The following is a 20052-nucleotide window of genomic DNA, read 5'->3' as shown; positions in this document are numbered from 1 at the left end:
CAACAAGTAGTGTACTACATTGAATCTAATGTCTCTAAAGAACAATCAAAGTTTTTGATTCTAAAAATTAAAGTTGCATTAAGTAGACACTCACACCCTCCAGTCAAACTCCAACTGTATCGTACCCACTTGGAGGTCTAAGAGCATTCCTATCCTGTGGGGCAACTCCAAAGAAAGATGAAGATCAGCTTTGATCGGGAAATCCAGTTTACCATGTACTGTAAAGTTGTGCATAGTGATAAGGCATACAATCAATATCTAGAAAGCATTTTCAAATTTCCACAAAACCTCAGGTTGTTGCCCAATTGAAATATTTAATTTTAAATGTACCAAGAGCTGTTTTACATTGACAAGATATTGTATGTCTAAACTGATCCCATCCTTGTCTGCCACCACGGAGCCGATTTGCACCTAACACTCATCCATTCATCACCATGTCAGCTCCCTGCTGCTTCTTTATGGAGGTCATCCAGTCACCAGACACTAAGAAAGCAACACTGCACACTCAAGCTCAGCTACATCTCTCAACAACAGTATCCTTGCTCACTGCCAAGTCCTTTTGGAGCAGTGATTCCCAAAAGCTTAGTTTTGTTGGTTGAAAATTTTCATTCCAATGTATTCCTTGTTACTAGATCCACATCTTCACTTAAGATAATGTTGTATTCCTCTCTAGATTTAGTACTAACCGTCCCCCTCGGCTTCGCCCACATAGAAGTGAAACAGGACAGCGATGATTGCCTTGCTCGGCTCCCTACTCCTGACATCACGCTTCCCCCTCCCCTCGCCCTGCAGCCTCTGTCTCCGATTAGTGAGAATATATCGCTCCTGCAAGTAAACTATGATTCTTAGCATGATGAGAGAAGTTGCAAAATCAACCAGAATGTTCAAGCAAATTCTAGAAAAAAGCCCGATCTAAATCCGTTAAATATGTTCTCTCTTTCGCTAGCTAAGTGGATATAAGAGATATGCCCAAAGGCTGGCATGTGAGTGAGGAGGGCCCTGCCCCCTCTCCTAGGCCCACTGCGTGTTTCTTTTATTTGCGCAAATAAATCGCTCCTGCAAGCAAACTATGATACATAACACATAGAGAGAAGTCGGAAAATCAACCGGAATATTCAAGCAAATTATAGATAAAAAACCCAATCTAAATTTGTTAAGTAGTTCTCCTGTGAAAAGCGGACAGACAGATAGACAGATGTTGGATTTTTATATATTATAGATATATAAAAGATATATATATATATATATATATATATATATATATATATATATATATATATATATATATATATATATATATATATATATATATAGAGAGAGAGAGAGAGAGAGAGAGAGAGAGAGAGAGAGAGAGAGAGAGAGATAACAATCCTGAAATTCTCCCAAGGTGTTCATATTTTTATAGGACCAAACGTATATCTGATTGTTTCATATACAGGAATACCATAAATAAGGTTTCCAGCTATTCTTCTTGTTAAACCCTTGATCTCGTTCTTCTTTTGAAATTATTTGCTTGCTAAAACTGCTGTTTGGTAAAAATTGTCAAAGAAAAATCCTACTGTAGCTGTTTTATAATAACATCAATTGTTTTTGCAAGTGTGTATGCATTTTCTTAAAAATAAAGACAACAAACTATATTTTAAAGTAATTAAAAGAACACAGTTAAAAAGAGATTTCTTCTTTTATACATTTTCTCATTGTTTTAAATCTGTTAAAATGTCTAATAAATGTAAGTTGCAAGTCTTTCTAAAAACAGAATCAGTGCATAAGAAGTACTGTAATGCTCAATTAAGAGTAAGTATAAGCCACTACTTAAGAAAATGATTTTAATAATAATGTGTAGCAGGACCATTCCACCACAACCAAACCTGGGAACATCTGTTTCACAGCACCTTAGTCAACTGCAGGAAAAAAGTTGTATGAAATCAGGTTCTCTTAATAAAATATCAGTCAGCAAATAAACTCATGATTTAAGAAAGCAAAACTTGGTAACGTAAAAGTGAAACCAGGTTACTACATTGGTACAAGACAAGATTATTTTTAGCTTAAAAATATCTTCTTTGAAAGTCATTGTAAATTTTTTTTTTTGAAAAAGTGTATTTTCTGTAGTTTATTAATATGGATGATTTAGAAGATTTCTTTATCCTTTTATGATCATGGAAGGAGCTGAAGTATTTGCCTTAAGACAATGCATTTTTCTTTCTCTTTTATTTGGAAACACAAACTATTTTGATTGTCATCCTGTTAATAGCTTCATAAAGGTAACATAACTTTTGCAAACCCACTTAATCCTGGAATGTGGCACTAGTCCATCACAGGACCCATTTATACACATGCACACACTCACACACACGCTATGTCAATGTAGAGTTGTCAGTTAACATGGTACATTATTACATGTGGAAGGAAACCAGTGAAAGAACATATGAACTCCACACAATAATATCTGGGCTACAACTCAAAATAAAGATGGTGAATCTGTGCTGCAGCACCATTAACCACTACACCACCTTGAAGGGTCTATGTTAAAATAGGAAAAAGTTTGAGTTATTTAAACAGAGGAAAATTAAAAAATTTCCGGAGTATTTGTGTTAGTAGGAAGGACTCCCATATTTCAACTCTGCTTAAATATTTTTTAGCAATGAAAGCAAGTTTGTAATGGTATTACTTTTTATGGTCCTCTTAACTTTTTGTAAACAATATATTTTTGTCTGCTTATGTGTGCAGGCCTGATGGATTATTTTCCTTATGACCAGTGCAGTTGTATGTGTGCCACAGTGAAAAAAAGTGACTTTAACAAAGCTGAACAGTGTACAGATAGCAATAAAAAGTGTGGGCACATTTTTGTACGTCTTGTAAGAGATATAAAGTTAGAAAAACCCAATTTTGAACATTAAAGATTACCATTGATAAGAAGTTTCCATACTGTTTAACATCTTTGTTGTAGTCTGGCATAATCATTGACATATTTCTTGTGTAGTTCTTTACAGAAAGTCCAGGTAAGATCATATGAAGAGTTGGCTAAGGGGAAATGGAAAATATTTGTTTTCATATTGTTGATCTCTCTATCCATCTATAGGATAGGATTTCTCTATTTGACTAATTTTTTTAATAACCTGAACTAGATCACATCAAAACACATTGTCATAAATGTTTCTAGCAAAAACATCATCACTGTCAGTTATTTATTTATTTATTTATTTTGTACGGCTGAAGTGAACATCTCAGAAAATAATGGGCATTTCATATCCATAGAGTGTTAAGCACTGATAAAGTCTTTGTTCTTAAAAGTGAACTCAGCCAAACAAATTTATGATATGTCAGGTGCATTAGGTATTATATGGCTTTCCTACTCTACAGTCATAAATTGGGTTGCTCGATTTAGGACCGGACATTTCAGCACAACAGATGAACAATGACTGGTGACACCAACTGAAATGAAAAATCCCAAGAAACTGTCAAAATGGAGACAGTGGTTCCTAGTGTCCACAAAAGTCAGCAGGCAAATAGATTCTGTTTTCTGGGTTAGAGAAAGAATTATTCTTGTTGATTACCTGGAAAAGGGTGTAACCATCACTGAATAGTACTACATATCACTTTTGGGGATGTTGAAGCAGGAACTGATCTCCAAACGTCAAGGCAAGCTCTTGAAGGAAATCTTTTTTCTTCAGGACAATGTCTGTCCTCACATAGCTACCATCACACAGTAGAAACTGGCCAATCTGTGGTTTGAAGTATTGAAACACCTGGCCTACTCACCTGACCTGGCTACTTCTGACTATTACCTGTTCCCTAACCTCAGAAAATGCCTGAAGATAAAATACATTTCAAGCATTGTGGGGGCCACATCAGCTTCTGATGTGTGGTTTGCAGGACATCCACCAGAGTTATTCTTTGATGGTTTGAAGAGGTTGAAATCATAAAGTGAAGAGTGTGTTGAACTTTTGGAATATGTTGAATAAACAAAATATGTCAAAACTAAAGCTCATTGTTTTCTTTAAAAGGCCAAAGACTTGTAAGTTTCTCCTCATATATGTATGTATGTATGTATGTATGTATATATGTATACTGCTCAAATAAATTAAGGGAAGACTTAATCATCACAGTCTAACACCAAGTCAATGAACCTTCAGGGATATCAGTCTGTCCATTTAGGAAGCATAAGTGATTATGAATCAGCTTCACTTGCTTTGGTGCAAATGAAAGTAACAACAGGTGCACTGGAGAGATAACAGCAAGACAACCCCCAAAAAAGGAAATAGTTGTGCAGGTGATAGCCACAGACAATTGCTCTCTCCTTATCCTTCCTGACTGATTCTTCTGTAGTTTGCTAATGTCTATGTCACTACTGGTAGCATGAGGTGGTACGTGCAGCCAATTCGGGTTGCACAGGTAGTCCAGCTCCTCCAGGATGGCACATCCATAAATGCCATCACAAGAAGGTCTCAAGAACATAGAGGAGATACAAGGAGATGCACCATTATACAAGGAGAGCTGGGGGACCTGCAGGCCAGTGAATAGTATCAATGAAATTGTCATGCATGAACTGCCTATACACTCTGGCCACATGATGCTGGATATTGTCCTGCACCTGGAGGAACCCAGGGCCCACTGCCCCAGTGTAAGGTCTGACTGTGGCTCTGAGGATTTCATCCTGGTACCTAGCAACAGTCAGGGTACTGTTGCCTAGCACATGAAGGTCTGTGCAACTCTCCAAGGATATGCCTCCCCTAGACCATCACTGACCCACCGGCAAACCTGTCATGCTGGATGATGCTGCAGGCTGCATAATGTTTACCATGGGCATCTCCAGACTCTTTCACATGTGCTCAGTGTGAACCTACTCTCATCTGGAAAGAGAATGAGGTACAAATGGTGGAGCTGCCAATTGTGATATTCTCTAGTGAATGCCAATTGAGCTGCACGGTGATAGGTTGTAAGTACAGGTCCCAGTAGAAGACGTTGTGCCCTCATGCCACCTTCATGGAGTCTTTTTCTGACAGTTTGGTCAGAAACATGCACACCAGTGCAGCCAAGCAGTACTCCTCCTAATCCTCCTTGCACAAAGGAGCAGATACTGGTCCTGCTTCTAGGTTGATGCCCTTCTAGTTTGTCCAGGTCTCCTCAAACAACAGCCTGTCTCCTAGTATCTCCTCCATGCTTCTGAGGCCTTCTTGTGATGGCACGTATCGACTGCAGGTACCGCCTCATTTACTAGTAGTGACATGGACACTAGCAACATGCAAAACTAGAGAAGAATCCGTCAGGAAGGATAAGGAGATAGCAATTGTGACCACCACCAGCAAAACCATTCTGTTTTTGGGGGGTTGTCTTACTGTTTTCTCTCCAGTGTTCCTGTTGTCACTTTCATTTGCACCAATGCAGGTTGATTTCAGTGAATGTGCTTTCTTAAATTCTTGTGGGCTTGACGGTGAAAGCTACCTAACAAAGCCTACTTTGTACCAAATGTCTTAAGCAGTCACTTTACCATGAAATGGCAGTGGAATAGAGAGAACAGTTTGCAAACTAAATTGCAAGATTAATGCTTACATATGGATTACATTTAGATGTTTGTAGACAACTATAACGCACTACACACACAAGGGGGAAAAGATTTGTGCTGCTCATTGACTTTCCTATCCTACATCCAACATTTATCACAACATCATGAAATGTTTTCACACCAAAAGGAGCAGTAAATACCTTTATTCATTTACTTTATGGGCAGTGACCCTTAACATGACTAACAAGATCAGTATTGATTTTTCAAATCTCTTTTTCATCTCCTACAAGCCTTTGAAATCCATTTTGCTCAAACAATACATAAATAACATGCAGCATTTTTAAATGGACTTGTCTAACAATTCTCATATCGGTACAGGCACATTCCATAAGACCGCTGTCAATTGCTGTTTTGCCTTTATTATTTCAATCAGTCATATAGAATCTTTTATATCAAGCACAGTTGGAAGACCATTTAAAATATCAAGAATACATTGATATTTCCTTTTTGTATCATCAATTACATGTGCATCACCTGCGATGGCCTAGCATTCAGTCCATGTGAAATTCATGTTTTGTGTCCAAAGCTGCCAGGATAAGATCCATCTCGCAGTGAACCTGTAAAGGCAAAATTCACCATAATAAAGATGGGTCATCTTCAAGATTTTGCATATTTTTCCACTGTTTTAGGCCTCTCCCTCTGCTATGGTACAGAATATACCAAAAGTACTTCCTTTGTCTAGTCACCTTTATGTTTTGTCAATCATTTTTCACTCTGTCTTCATTTATATTCATAAGTTTCTTGGAAATAAAATATGGTATGATCAACTACTAGCTTTGCTGTTGGTTTCTTTTATACTTGAATAATTACCTTCCAAACTTAGATGAAAGACAGAAATTATGGCAATCCAATCCTAAAGTCTATTAAAAGTTGTCTAGTACTCTTGCTTAACATTATCATTGTTTACAAGCATTTTCTGGTCTCTCATTATGATTTTGTGTGTCTGTCTATATAGTAACAGAAAAGGCAATGGAGAATGAGAAATGTATGATACAAACACACAGTAAAATTATTCTCTTTAGCAGCTGTCATTGGCCAAATGATGAGCCAAAATGCAATTCTTTTGTCTAAATATTTGTTATTTTAATAAACAAATGAAACTTAAGGAATTCATTCTGTCTCTGAAATGGGCATCTAAAGAAAATAGATAGATAGATAGATAGATAGATAGATAGATAGATAGATAGATAGATAGATAGATAGATAGATAGATAGATAGATAGATAGATAGATAGATAGAGATACTTTATTAATCCCAATGGGAAATTCACAAATATGATTATGTTTTAAATATGCTTACATAAAATAAATAAAATACATGTCTTACAGGTACATTGTTTATCTATTACTAAGAGCACCCTCAGATACAGGTAGCAGACGTAAAAACAATAAATAATATACACCCATTCTGTATATGTCCTGGATTGGCACTGCTCACTGCCACAGAGGTGCTTCTATGCCAGCCTTTAAGTTAAAGTGTAATTAGATATACTGGTACCTGGCTACCCCTTCATACCTACTGAATGGATAGCATAGTCATTTATTATTGAGAGAAATCAGGAACATCTGCAATACTGAATAGTGTAATAGAAAACAGCAATGCTACTTTATTATGTATAGTAATTGTTTGTTTTTTTTAATATGTCAGAAAATGTAACTTTATCAAGTTATTTAGAAGGCACAGATATAGAAAGCTAGTTCTGTACAGTAACATGGCATTTCAGTCTGCACACGTGTTAAACGGTATGACATTTTAGAAATGAAAATTTCGGAAATTGAAAAAAAAAAAGATGCCACATTCATAGCAATATTTTGTGAATACAGGGTCTCTTACTTTGAATTATTTACTTTCAAAGGATATATTTTTATATTATCCATCCACAATGAAGAACAGGCAATTTGTTATATCTGAGCTTCTGAAAACATCAAGTAATTTCTATTTTCTTCTATCATTATAATTTATCTTTTTGCTTGAAATTAAAAAGGACCTAACTGCTTCCCAGTGTCATATTAATAAAAATGACTCTTTAGCAACCAAGTACAACAAAAGCAGCCTGTATAAATAATATCACTTACATGCGTTTTTAATGTTCACTATGTCATCTTCTAGCTGCAGCAGTTTCATGTCAATGTTTACAAGCAGTTCGATTGAAAGTTGAAATTTAGAAGTACCTTAAAGCACAAGAGGCCAGCACCCAATTTAGAATGACGAGACGTCTTGTGCCTTTTGTCATCAGAATAACCTTTTAGGTTGTGAAGTTGGTACGTATAATGTTTGGGAAGTTAATGGGTTCTTTGAAATGGGTTTGTTTTGTTATCAGGAAACTAGAAATTGTTAAAGACATTTTGTGAAATAATATGAAGATTACGAGAAAAAGAAAAAGAAAATTCATTATATTGAGGTCATCTAACAAAACTGAATTTTGATCTCTGTTAAATTAAAAATGGTAATCACTTTCACCTCTTGACTTGCACTTGAAAGAAAAAAAAGACATAAATAATAAATTACTGATAACTATTATCTAAATTATACATTAATTATGATTTATTAACATTGCTCTAAACAAGTCTTTGCATTAGCTCTTTACTGAATATTTTGAAGTATTCATCTGCAAATCTTAATGAAATGCAGTGTTTTTGTTGCTGTAATTGGTAATGTTTGTACTTCATACCTCACATATTTTTGTCATTGTCATTGTCACACAGAGTGCTGTGGATGTCACTTCAACGTGCTTGTCGATGAGTAACAGGGTCAGTAATTTTAGCCGAATGTATTTTCCTGCTTACAGTTGTCATGCTGGGAAAGCAACAAGAACAGGCGTCATTTTGTAACCGTCTAATAATAAAATGTTAATCTTTTTGTTTGTTTTATTATCACCTGTAATAAAATACTGCTGTCACCATTAGTTTCTAATTATCAAAATGATCGTGTTGATCACTCTGATGTAAATTGCAATTGATGAAAATTTCCAGTAGATTCCTTATGTTTAAGACATCGAAATACTTACTTATAACCAAACATTTAAATTTAATAACATAATAGTATCAAATTATGTAATCCAATTGAAGGTCCTCCAGCAGCATCAGACACATGGCCAAAATCAACCATGAATGGGAGATGAGCCCATTGTAGTGCCCACTTATGCCCATCCTGTACATGCATGCTGGGCAAGGCCAATGTACAATAAGCTAACAGCCTCATTTGTACATCCTGCAGGAAAACTGTGCAGAGTGTCCAGATAAAAGACTACGAAAGCAGGACGAAGAATACAATTTCACATGGAGAGACATCTATTCAGATCCAAGACTGTGATGCACAGCCATCTCACAATTTGCTAGATTTAACCATATCCAGATTTTAAAAGATGCTTTAAACCAAATTCTCATAGAAATTCATTTGCATTTTTTTTCTGTCACCACTGGATGTCTTGACAGTAAGTGGTGCCGAGTATCTTCATTGCAGAAAGTTATAGGAGGAATCTTATCTGGCAGCATTATAATGAACTCTACACTTTGAAATCTGGATATCGTTTGCTGAAACAAATCAGTTCAAATATTAATAACTTAATTTAAATATGCATCCTGTTTTATGAACCTGACACATCATGCTTATGACAGCTTTACTGTGATTATATTTTAAATACGTTTAAGATGACATCAGATAATGAGACCTAACCATTCAGTTTGAAAGAAGAGGCAGAAGTTCTGCCTGCTGCTGTCATGACTGCTTGAATATAACGTTTGTCCTTATTTAAAGGGAATACAGTACATTCCTCACTGACTTGTCTTTATCCATGTTTGTACTTGTTGCAGCACAATTCAAAATAAATAAACCACAGGTAATGTATAGTACAATAATTAGAAAATAAAATTTAAAAAATAAAGGTTGAAAAGCAAACTTCCATCCACCATTTCTTGTTTGTGCATCGGTGAAGACTATCTTTGCAACAACAGAATCTTTACCAAAGGGAAGCACAAATTATTCTTATTACAAGTCTATCAAAAATGCTTTTCTTTTTTTTGTAAGAGCTTATGATTTAATTGTAATAGGTGTTCATGTTAATACTGTATAATACAACTGTTGTTTGAATGTCCATTTGAAGTGTACATTTTAGTGGGGTTATCTAAACATTTGTCTCCATCATTACTTTGTGCTCATTAATGTTTCAAAGTTAAGCTGAAATAGGCTAAGGTTATTGAGTGTTTAGATTTACATTGTAAAGCGTAGATTTACAATGTGATTTTGAAAAAAAAAAACTGCAAGTGAAATTATTTATTACACTTGACTATTTTCTCTTTAAAGTTCACATTAAATTTTACACATTCACTGAAGAGGCTTAAAAATATCATTGACCAATTCGTTTAAATTAAACCAACAGGGGCCTTTTCATTACTACTTGACATTACCCTAATTGTTACCAAGACAATGACCTCAGTAAGGCAACCATATTTAATTAGCAAGGAGGAATGTGGCAGCAAGTCTGAATTGCAGCACATTACCACAACCTATAGTCCATCACGAAAAACAATTCCTGCAGCCCACGCATTTGAAGAGATTTATAGATATATGTGTTAATGGCATCAGAAACTACATTGTTTGAAGCTGTCCTTGATGCATTAGCCAACTGACAGCAGACTAAAGTATTTATTTTAATCATAACGCAATTTTAATGAAGCGTACAAAGATGATTTCCTCTCAAAAAACATCCATTTGCATCCTTTGCATGAAACACTTTAAATGGTCAGACAATAATATGATTGAGCTAAATAAAAGCAAATGTACACCATATTTTTAAACTTAGCATAAAACACATAGTCAGAAGCTTGTCACTGCAGGTCGTGGTGCCAACTCCCAGCTTTTTAATTTCTGTTTAATTTTTAGCTATGTGCCTTCTACAGCTTCCTCACGCATGCTGTAATAGTGATTGGGGTCAGTAAATTGGCCAGGTGTAAATGAACATGTCCTCGTCAGCGAGGGTACCCTTCTAAGAACTGGCATCTCAGCCAAGTCTGACTCATGCCTTGAACAAATCTCCGTGGAAAATCAAAATCGACTCTCACTGATCATGACCGAGAAAATGGGTATTTAAAATTGCAGAATGGAAGTACACTGAGAGAAACTTCTTCTTTTATGTGTCTGTGTGCTTGAGAGCAAGTCTAGATCTAAAATTTTACTACAGAATTAAAGTACCACATTCCATGCAATACTTAAACCAAAAGTTGCTTGAAGGTGCAGAAAGAAAGAAAGAAAGAAAGAAAGAAAGAAAGAAAGAAAGAAAGAAAGAAAGAAAGAAAGAAAGAAAGAAAGAAAGAAAGAAAGAAAGAAAGAAAGAAAGAAAGAAAGAAAGAAAGAGAACTACTCAATACAGAATACAGTTTAGAAAGAACTTAGTTAAAACTATTTAACAACCATTTAGAAGTCTAATCTTTTATTTGTCAATATTTCTATGAAATGTAACGGTTTTCTTAATTTTCTTAAACATAGTAGAACTTCGTTAAAAATGGCGAGCCTGCTATCGATTCTCTTCAGCACCGGGTTTATGGACAGCGCTTTTTATTTGCTGCTGATGGAATGATCGTGTAGTCGTAATGCTTAATACGTTTTTATCTCGATTAAATTAACTAACTTAGCCGTTATTATACGACAGAAGACAATTTTCTTACAATATTTAAATCTCTAAATACTTTTTTAACACAGTTTGCTTTCCTTAACAGCTGTTTTTAATAATTTGGAAGAAATCGAACTTTTAAAAAATTGTGAAAGATAGATTGATAAAGAATTATAAACACATTGGTGGCACATTTTATGACAAGGATACTTACATAGGTGTTATAGTTATTTGTATTTAGTTAAAAAATGATTTTAAATGTTAATTGACAACGGAATAGACGCAAATTCAGATAGCAGATCGTTTTAAGTTCCCAACAAAAACACAGCAAATAGTGTTTTCAGCAAAATGTTTTCGTTCTCAAGTAAACTTTAAATGAAATGATGGGGTAGTAAATTAAACATGCATTCGCTTTTAGTACTATTAAAGATAATGCTGACTTTCTTATCACTGTTTAAAAGCAAGCATACCTCGAAAATCAGTTTAATGGTCAATAAAATCATATTCGCGTGCTCTACAAAATTTCTATTTAATCGAAATCACGATAACTAATATTTTATATATCGAAATAAATTGACTGAATTAGGAAAAAATGCTTGGTAAAATTAAATTATGCATGTAGAGTTACATTTTAAAATATACTTGTAAAGTTATGGATGCAATTTATGTTCTCGTAAATTACATACTAAGATATGTATATATGTATATAAGGCATACAGAGGAGTTACGTTAGACTTGTATTGACTTTACGTTATAACTATATAACGAGTGCCAAAGAATAAGTGTCAGCATTTACTCGAACCTGTTTTTTTTTTTTTTCCAGCGCTCGTTTGCAGTGGCTAAAAGCTTATCCCGCCTGTATTGGCTATCAAAAATAAGCTCTGGATATCACCTCCTTCCATCTCCGGACACTTGCTCACTTACAGTCTATTCATATAGTTACCATTTTAAGTCCACAAACAACCTTTGCTTCACGTCTTTGGGGTGTAGAATTTAACCGGAAAACCTGGAGATAACCGACTTGAACGTCAGGCTCTTGCCATCTTTGGACGTGCCTGAGCCTGCAGTACGGGATTCTATAGGACTGTGAGACAGCAGCGCGGAGTACTTTGTCACTATATATCGCAAATGATATTTTACGTTTAAATGTTATGTTATATTATAGTCTGTGTAGCTACACGTCTTTAAATTATTGAATGTCAAGAAATGTATACAACAACAATATATTTCTTATATAGTCTAAAATCACACAAGAAATGCAGCAATGGGCTTTAACAGGCCCTGTTTGTTGACAGCCCCGCGGCCTTGAAAAAAAGACTTGTAGGGGGACAAAATGGAAGAAATCTTGAGAAAGGCGATTTTAGAGGGAGAGAACCCCCTTCCAGATAGGTTGGGTGTTCAATGGGTGTCAAAAAAATGGGGCAAATACAACAAACGAAACAGAGGTATGACGTGCACATAAATGATATTAATAAACGTGTAATACAAGTCTATACAGTATAAACCGCATATTCCCTAATATCTCAAACGTTTTGTACGTTTATTGAGTGTAATCTTATCTTTTATGTTGCTACTTCCTACAAGCAAACATTAACTGTAATACACCTTACAAGTACAACAGTTTTACCGGAACCTTATTTTTAAAAAAGAATGAAATGCATGTACTGTATATTTATTCTGCTCTAAAGTGTTTACGCAGTATGTAAACATTTGCAATATTAATATCTCAGAATAGTTTGAGATTGAATGTTTACACATTAATATTTTAGTTACTGCAAGCCATAGCATTTCATAAAATCGTTATTTTATTTCATTAACTTGAACTGTTTTATTTTAGACTGGGTATCTAAAAATTGAGTGCAGGGTTTATTTAAACAGTAACATAACGATTGCATCATTTTGGGGCATTTGGGGTAATTTTTCTTATACATTTTGTGTGATAGTGTTTGGTTTCAAATACTGAATTCTTTTCTATTTTGTTTGTTTTTGCTATATAGATATAATAAAGGTTGTTGTTTGTATGCAGCCGAAACTCTTCAGATCTTAAGTCTTCAGTAGGGACATATGTTTTAAATATATCGCAACGGGAACAGCCAAAAGAAGAAGAAGATCCATTATAAGTTCACCCGTAACTTTAATTTTGTAGATGGTTTAACGTACATGCTTAAATCTTTAGGAATCACGATGAAATTAAACTATAATGAAAGTGCCATGTGATGCTTATACCGCTCCAGAACAGACATCAGTATGTCCAGAGTTTACAGCGCTGAATCTCCTTAAAAATAATATAACGTGTTTTGTTTTTTTTTATTTAGGAAAGAATAAATCAAATAGTTATGAGGACATGGGAAATTAAATGTAGTGACGAGTATCAACATTAGGGGAATAAAGTGGTGCAGAAACGCATGCCTGGCAGACAGTTGTTGAGTTTAGGGTCTGAGTCAAAGGTCATCGTCCATTTGCACGTCCTTGCAATCCTCACGCAGGTTGTTTCCAGTTTTCTGGCACCTTCCAGAAGTTATTAATAGACGAGCCAGAAATGGCCCGTTTTTGTTTGTGTGTCTGTGTGTCGGTGTGCATGACTGAAAATGGCGTTACTGGTAGGTTCAGCAATTCGGAATTCTGAAATGGAAAAAGGACACCATGGTAAAGCATGAATGAATGTTTTAAAAGTATGTCATCAAATATCATCCGCTTGCACCTTTTACTTATGTCGCTTGCAAATAAATGATTTTAAGTGACAGCATTATTAATAAAAATACATTTTAAAAATGTAAATGTATAATGCAGCAATAATTCTCTGCTATATTTTCACCATATAATTTAAGATGAGTCAGGTGGGTTACACTTCTTAAACGTAATCCATCGTAAACTCTGTTTATTAAAAGTGCATTACTTCTGCTTTTGAATATAACTGTCTATGTTGTTTTTTTTTTTTGATGCTGTTCTCCTTCTTGCAGATGTACTTTTGAGTTTAATTTTTGCAATTTCCTCTAGATCATTTTCAACACCATTTATTCAAAAAAGATTTGTCATAGTTTTCATCAAAGCAAGTAATTTACTTTAATGTGCAGTACCAGTCTTATAGCTACCACGTTTAACGCATCTGAAGTATTTCCTTCCTTCAGCCAGAGTCCCCTCAAGGGGCGACAAGGCACTGGGCGGGATTGGTGTCGTCATGTTGGAATTTAGGAATTGCGGGATTCTTGTGTGGTGTGATGGCGGCAGGGGATGGCCGTCAGGTTATGAAATAGTTACCCAAATGGCCTGCCCAGTTGTTGCTAACACTATCGGTACCGTCAGGTGTCTTGCTATGGATATCACCGCACGTGTGTCTTTCTTCTTATGACAACAAACCTTTCATAAGATCTTTTAAGTCCCGCATTTCAATCCTCCCACTTCTGATTCTTTTTTTCTTGCACCCACTGTTATAATCTGTCACTATCTCACCAGCTAATGTTTTTTTTTCTACATGCCAGTTTAGTTTAATGTCGCATTCCGCATTAACTTTAAACTTGCAAATGATGAGGTGGTTAGTGTGGGACTGACGAGCCTCCATTTTTGAATAATTCATCTGCACTCATAATAGTGAGTGAAAAGAAGATTTTTTTGCATCTCTTTATTAAAGTTTTTAATCATATATTTACATTTTAAGATTGTTGAAAGTGCAATTATCGATTGTGTGAACAGTTGTAGGGCTTGGAGACGGCATTGCATTCATCTGTTATGAATCACTACAACTAATGCAAGTATTACACAAAAGAACTGATAAAGTTAAAATAACACTTTAACGTGTCACTTATACACTTTTTAAAGGTTGATGTGCACTCAAGAATTAATAGTTTATTTAGCTGTTATTGTACTGTATTGCCTGCTTACATTTTTCTTGGTGAAATATATGTTTCACCTCTCCATTCTTTGCTTCCTATCTTTCGCTATGAAGCTTATGATGTTCAAAACTTGATCATTTTTCTCCTTGATATTAAATGATTTCACCACAATATTTTGCTTCAGGTCAAGTAAAATGTAAAATGAATAAACAACGCTAATCTGTCAAAAAAGTTTTAAAAAAGAAGGTTCATTTCTGTTAAAGATTTGTTGTCTCCAGTTCATTTTAACAAATGGCCTGTGCTTTTCGCCATAAAATATTAATATAATAATTCCACAAGCATCTTAAATTTCAATATTGCTTACAAAAATCAGCGAAAAAGTGTTTACATATTTTCCGCAATTAAATTAACCTATTTTTGTAATGTCGTGAATTTGACTCTCATTGTTTACACTACTATAAGATTTGTGCAAACAAGATTTCATAATATCACAAAACAATGTGTTAAATGTACATCTTTGTAAACAGGAGATAATCACAGTCAAGTATATACTAAAATATTGTGCAAATTTTATTTAACTTAAAATGGATAATCTCTCTCTCTCTCTCTCTCTCTCTCTCTCTCTCTCTCTCTCTCTCTCCCTCTCTCTCTCTGTCTCAGTACTAATACGGTACAGTATACCTGAAACTGCCAATTAGATATCTTTATATAATTTCGAAAATTGCAAGAAATAACAAAGTGCATTTGGAAGTATATCTTACTGTTAGTGTTGTTAAAACTCCCATCATCTATCTTTTTTATGTGTGTTTAAATTCATTATATATGTGTGTGTTTGTAAAAAATGTATGTTGTACCTGACACTGTAGGGTAAAAGTAAATGTCAGCGTTTATCTTTTAGGAAATATGATCAATTCAGATAGTTTATATACGTATAATCTTACTGTCATGTATATTTGCTGATAGACGCTTAAATTACGCTCCAACTGTTGATTTTCTGGTAAAAGTGAACACGTTATACAAAAGACAAAGTAATCTGAAGAAGAAGCGTGTGCTTTAAGAATGCACAAATCACGAGGAGCTGTTCTTTCAGCACCACTTGACGAGGCACGTGAGCAGATTGCGAGGAAAATTTGAAAGGAAAGAAACTGCAGCCAAGACCTTCACTTTGAAGACGATTCTCTATTCCTAGTTTTACGAAAATCACATTCCTTTATTTAATCTTATTAAGCCGTACGTACAACTGTAGCTTCTTTAATGAAAATTGTAATTTATGTTAACACTGGAACTTTCAGAAGGTTTGACTAATGTTTTCAAGCGTCTGCCCTATTATATGTCATGTTATATTACTGAAATTATGAACCTGGGCAAGATGGCTGAAGAAAGAAAGAAAGAAAGAAAGAAAGAAAGAAAGAAAGAAAGAAAGAAAGAAAGAAAGAAAGAAAGAAAAACTGTAAACTGCATTATGTATACTCTCTAGGGAGTTGCATTCGTGTATGTAGATTTTTTCTAATGAAAAAAATTAATGTTCAGTTTTCTTATATTTTATAAAATATTTATCGTAAAAATGTTAAGTTTAACTCTCTTGGAAAAATGTGTTCATTTTTAGTAGATTATCTTATTTACGATTACTGCAATTATTTTTTTTCCTATAGGTTTTCCTAAAGATCACAGGTAATCCCTATCTGTTGCTGCAGTGAATTTTATATGTATGATTGTAGGTTTTGCGTGGCATATTACCGATAAGAAATTGTTCGTGCATAGTTTTTTTCTTTAGATAATAAAGATTTTTGGTATACCTAAAGCAAGATAGTGACATGCTGCATTTTAAGACGTGTGTTTATTTTGCCAGCTATCAAACATCAAGCTTCATATAACAGAGATGATATTTTACATAATGTAAATGCAGTACTCTATGTTTAAGTAAATTACTTAAAGTTGTTGATTCAAATTATTTTATGCTAAATTTGATTGACATCTGCCTGTTTTGATTTTTTACATTTCCTTAAAATAATATACCCAATACTCAATATTCTATGAAAAAAGTGATTTTCATTTTCCTTACAACTGATATAGAAACTATTGCAGAAGGCGTGTCTCCTGTCAGATAATATATATGACAAAATGTAATGCTACATTTTATTATCCGTTTAATTTAGTTTAGATTCACAGTAGTATAAATGTTTTATGCACGTTTCAGTATGCATAATGTGTTTAACTTCACAAACAATCTTTGTGAGAGTCAGACCTCCAGAGAAAAATATGAAAGAAGTAAACGTGTCTAAATTTATCTAATGTCTGCTCTAAGAGTTGGGTAAGACATTCTATTTTAGTTTTGCGATAATTTCTGAATACACAATTATCCTCGCTAATTACACAATAGTTTGTTCATTTACATTTGCAGTTAGGCTCCCAAATAAACATGTATTCAAAGATGCTGTATTATTATGATAATATAATACAATAAAAAGTAATGTTTAAAACAAAGTTATCTTCTTCTCTTTTTCTTCTTTTTCATCTCGAACGTTTTATTAAAACTACACGACCTCCAAGAATGAAATAAAGGAATCTTCTCTGTGTGAATGTAGTGTGCGCGCTTACCTGATCAATGTAAACCGAGCCCCCTTTTGTTCCGCCTTTAAAATACAATAATCTACTTCGAGTGCTCTTAATCACAGCTCTGATAAGCATTTGCAATTTGTAATTTTCGCCTTTCCCACTTCTAGTGCAGATGCAACTACAATGGTGTGAGCCAAATGGGACGAATTCTTGGGAAACGTAAAAAGCAAAAGGTTTATCCGCAGTCATTTTTATTGTGTAAGTGAGGGTGTGTAAAATGTATAGTCAGAAACTTGTTAACATGTTCTTGTCCTCGAAGGATTGCTTTCTCTTTGACAAGAACCTATTATACTTATTCACGTTTGTCAAATAATTAAGACTCGTTGTTTTTTCACTATAAACCTTTATTTTAGCACTTAGTTATTTTTGTTATAGTTAATAATTACAGGTGTTTGTTGCAGCAGACATAGATAGATAGATAGATAGATAGATAGATAGATAGATAGATAGATAGATAGATAGATAGATAGATAGATAGATAGATAGATAGATAGATAGATAGATAGATAGATAGATAGATAGATAGGAGTAAAACAAGTTGAAGTGAATTTGCTATGAAATATGCATACATATGTACAAACGTGTACAAACACACATACATACATACACATAAAATTTCAAAAAATGGTTTTCTACTTTGTTTACAGCTTCCCCTTAACATCTTGTAAAGATTTAAGTTGAGAGCATATGAATATTATTCATAAATCTGTCAGCTGTTTTAAAATGTTTAAGTGTATGCATCCAAGAAAAAAAAAAGAAAGGAGTTTAAGTAAATAATTTTCTATATTCTTGTATTGCATTGCTTTGTTAGTTTTTCTGACAACTGCATATGGCATCAGTAAAAATTAAGGTTTTGCTTACTTAAAACTACATGTACATCTTGATTAAAATAAACACTGGGTCAATTCCTTTGTGATTAAATATGCATTTGGGACGAGCTTAAAGAGGTTACTGAGAATTAACACATTAAGGCAATCTAAATACTTTATATTGATAAACAATGACCAAACATACTGCATATACTACAACCATACATTAAGCGTCCAGCAGAAAATATATATATATATATATATATTACAGAATGATCGATAAGCAATTCTACAACCTTCATTCTAACATTGTTAAACTACTCAAATAAAAGTGAATTTCTGCCATAGTTTTCTTATTTATGCTTCTGTGCGGGGTAGTAATATGGTATAAATTTTACATTGCTAGAAAAATAACGTCTATACAAGTGTGAATTTTTTTGAGCTTGCACACACATATGTAGGAGTATTTAGGCTCTAAACATTTGAAAAAAAAAATATTTTTCATAAAGTTGTCTTCAAATCTATGAATAGTCCTCCATGTAAGTTCTCTTTTTTTTTTTCTTTTTAATATTGAAAAGGCTCAATAGTTGGAGAAAACCATTCTAATTACATAGAAGCACAGCTTATTTAGGTGATGAAAAGGGACTTGTAGTCTCATAGCAGCCCCTTAAATTCACCAAATAAGGAGCACTAATGATGGGGTGAGAAGAACTGAATGCCTAAAACAAACTATAGAGGAGCTAAACTAAAGCAGCTAGGGGCTTAAGATATATTAAATTACCATGATTAGGAATTTAGGCATGGTTCAAGCCTGTTGGAGAGGCTGGGGAGCCTGAAAGTGGTGCTATTCATTTCTGGGGAGAGGGGTCAATAGGTCGGAGAAGTTCACAGGGCCTGTTTCTATTCTTATGCTAACATATAATACAGACTCTAATGCTTACTGGCCTGGAAGATATAAATGATTCTGCAATAATCCCGTCCTCTCTGTTTGCAAGGAGAGTAGCTCTATAGCTAATTGCAGTCTGTCTGCTTTCATTCAAGGAGCAACTATAATGATGCCTGTGAAATTAGGACTCCATTTTTCCACGTACTCTCATTTTACCAGCTTTCCACGAGGTGGACCATTTCGCTTTTTGAATTTAGAGTTGGATTTCTTTGCTGTTCATTGATAAAATCTAAAACGTGCTCCTCTTTTCAAAAGCAGGCACTGCATTTGTGTGTATATAAAATGCATGCCATTGAAGGTGTACATTTAGTAAATGTTTTTTTGTTTTAGGTGTGTGAGTTGATTTTTCACTGTGATAAAAGATTAAAGTGATAAACTTAATGCGAATACATGCACCCTAATGTATACTTTATATTTTGGAAAACATTATATGTTTCTGTAATAAAAACATGTTGACCTTTTCTGTGACCGATTTATACACTCATACCTTTGAAATTTAAATATGAAATCTTCTTTAGTAGATTTACTGTATTTGTATTATCTTCAGGGCAGGTATATTTTTCTTCATGTCATTCTCCCTCAGGAATTAGAGTAAAATGTATCCATATGTTTTATTTGGTTAAACTGAAAATGTGCTTACTCATGTTCTGTTACGAATCTGTTGTCTTTGCAATAGGAA

At 34.2% G+C, this 20052-nt stretch overlaps 1 long non-coding RNA gene across 2 annotated transcripts in view; it reads right to left on the bottom strand.

Annotated features, from left to right (window-relative positions):
• LOC127526118 (uncharacterized) overlaps positions 1 to 20052 on the bottom strand; it is a 72589-nt gene that overhangs the window by 43475 nt on the left and 9062 nt on the right. Inside the window, exon 2 of one of the 2 annotated variants that reach the window (XR_007933736.1) lies at positions 6038 to 6120. The exons of the other annotated variant lie outside the window; for it this stretch is intronic. This is a non-coding gene — a long non-coding RNA (uncharacterized LOC127526118). The remainder of the gene's footprint in view (positions 1 to 6037; positions 6121 to 20052) is intronic. 2 annotated transcript variants of the gene reach the window in all.

Source organism: Erpetoichthys calabaricus, chromosome 17 (assembly GCF_900747795.2).
Source record: "Erpetoichthys calabaricus chromosome 17, fErpCal1.3, whole genome shotgun sequence".
In the NCBI taxonomy this organism is placed as follows: domain Eukaryota; kingdom Metazoa; phylum Chordata; class Cladistia; order Polypteriformes; family Polypteridae; genus Erpetoichthys; species Erpetoichthys calabaricus.
This window is presented reverse-complemented; position numbering and strand designations above follow the sequence as displayed.